Consider the following 2,681-nt stretch of genomic DNA (forward strand, 5'->3'; position numbering starts at 1 on the left):
AAGATATTGTGATTTTAATTAAGTAAGGCCTTCAGCCATTACTGGTGTTAAAAGCAATCATTTAAACTTATTCTGGAGAAGTTACTTCGTCACTCAGCCGTGAATTGATCTTTGTTGTTTTAAAGAGAAAACTGTGCGTTGGTTTGAGCAATGTAGTTGTGTGTGTTCTTGTATAACTAACAGTAATTGACCTTGGCCCTTTTCACAACCTGATCCGCTCTGTCCTGCGAAACCAGATTTCAGGATTTCACAGAAACAAGGGTATGTGGAGTAAAATATTGAATAAAGACGTTTTGCAAAATCTGTAAGTACACACCGGAGACAATGGGTCATTTATACTGAGCTGCTAAGCAGTAGTTTAGCTACTCACTGCACGATTGATTTCCTTAGCCACCTGGTGACGAAGCTATCATGGCACTTATGTTTGTATCTCCGCTAGGAATGTGAATATTGGCCGGTTTTACATGTGCAGCTCCACGCCAAGGTGATATGTGACTGCCTGGGACAGCGGAGGAGAGTCTGGTGACCGGAGCTGTGGCTGCAAAAACATCTTTTGACCAGCCTTGGGGGGGCTGTGGGCAGCGGCAGACAAGTCATCGTGCATAGCATTATGTTCGAGTTTATGCATAGGCACGGCTCCATGTGGACGGAGGACATTGTACCGATGCTGTCACAAAATTGGCATCCAAGCAGGAGAGGAAGGAGTTCGCAGAAGCCAGTCAAGCAACACAATAGCACAAGCTTATGCATTTACGAATCATATTAATGTGCCTAACTGTCAAAAACCTGACTAATCATCTTCTTCAGCGCTGACCGCTGGGAGATATACAGGAAAGGAAACAATGAGGTTTCGGAGGGCACCGTCAGGGATGTGAAGCCAAGCCGACCACAGTGCTGTAGCCAGCTGCAAAAAATTTCTCGATTGACGATCCTTGGAACGAACACCCCGATCGAGGTGATCCCACAAATTCTCGATTGTTTATTATCCGGAGAGTTTGGCAGCTCTGGGAGTACGGTACACCCATGGCAGTGCTCTTCGAACCACGCACGTACAATACAAGATATGTGATGCGTTGCATTGTCCTGATGGTAAATGCCATCGTGCCGAGGATGGTTCAAATGGCTCTAAGCACTATGGGACTTAACATCTGAGGTCATCAGTCCCCTAGAACTTAGAACTACTTAAACCTAACTAACCTAAGGACATCACACACATCCATGCCCGAGGCAGGATTCGAACCTGCTACCGCAGCGGTCGCACTGTTCCACACTTAAGCGCCTAGAACCGCCCGGCCACCCCGGCCGGCCATCGTGTCGGGGAAAAGCAAACCATATAGTGGTGAGCATATTTCTCAAGGAGGGACGGGTACTTACGTCGATCCATTATGACTTCCTGGATGACGAGATCACCAAGGAAATGCCACAAAAACATTTCACACACCATAACGCTCTCTCCTCCTTCCTGGACACTTCCGCCGATTGTTGTAAGGTATTAGCTTTCAGACATTTTACGCCATACACGCCAACGATCTAATATTATATAAAACGAGATTCGTCTAAAAAAAGTCACCTGTCGCCACTCAGTGGATGCCTATTTCCGGTACTGGCCTGCAAATTCCAACCTTCGTCAACAATGAGCAATAGTCAGCATGGATGCCTACGGAGGGCCATATGCAAAAATGTTCCCTGTAAGGTCGCTGAGAAGACACTACTGGTAGCCCCTTGGTTCACGTGGGCCGTCAGATGCTCAAAAGTTGCACGTCTGTTCGTCTGTTACACGTCTCCTTTGCCATCGTTCACCCTTATCATGTATAGCTCGTGTTATACCACAGTTGCCTCTGCGCCTGTTTTTAGGGGCTCAGTTTTGCCTTGAACGATATGCTTCAACCACGGAAAGACTTGAACAGTTAACAAACATAGCCGTTTCGGGAATGCGTTTACTCTTGGCCCAAGAGCCAACACTTTTGGACGTCAGATAAATCGCTTCGTGTCCGCATTACGACAACGCTTGTCCCCCGCCAAACTTTACATAGCCTTCACCGCTAGCGCTGCCACTTGCCGTTTGTGAGTGTTACTGCACGTTGACATCGATCATAGGTGGTGATCACATGTATGTGACCAGACAGTGTAGTACGAGGACAGTCACCTGGAAAGGCGAAACCGGAAGAGTGGGGCAGATCAGTGAAGTGGCCTGGTGGACCGATGGTGGTGGTTTTGTATCAGTACGTGTCAGACGGAGAGGGGAACCGTAATTCAAATCGTGGGAACACAGCGCGAGTGAAAGTTTGGTTTCGGATACGACAGAGGAGAGTGTGTTAGGTTAACATTGGATGCCATTAGGAAATCTATGCAGCACAACCACACAAAAAAACACTGCAAACAAGGGAAACTCCAGCATTGGTCAAGAGCATTGGCAATATAAATTTGAAACCAGATTTTATTACTGCATATCGATTGCAATCTTAGAGTGGTCATCTCCAGTGCAAGATTAAGTCAAGTGGAGTCATATATATTTTTTGCATGATTTTATGAGTCCACTGCAGTCTTGCACTGAAAACGACTACGCAGTGATTTAAATCGATATATACGCTGCTGGCCACCGTAAATGCAACACCCTGAAGGAAGCATCCGAATCAAGTGAAATTTACACCATGGGTTTGCAGAGATGAGATATGCAACTG

The sequence above is a fragment of the Schistocerca piceifrons genome, chromosome 4 (genome assembly GCF_021461385.2).
Source record: "Schistocerca piceifrons isolate TAMUIC-IGC-003096 chromosome 4, iqSchPice1.1, whole genome shotgun sequence".
Lineage (NCBI taxonomy): Eukaryota > Metazoa > Arthropoda > Insecta > Orthoptera > Acrididae > Schistocerca > Schistocerca piceifrons.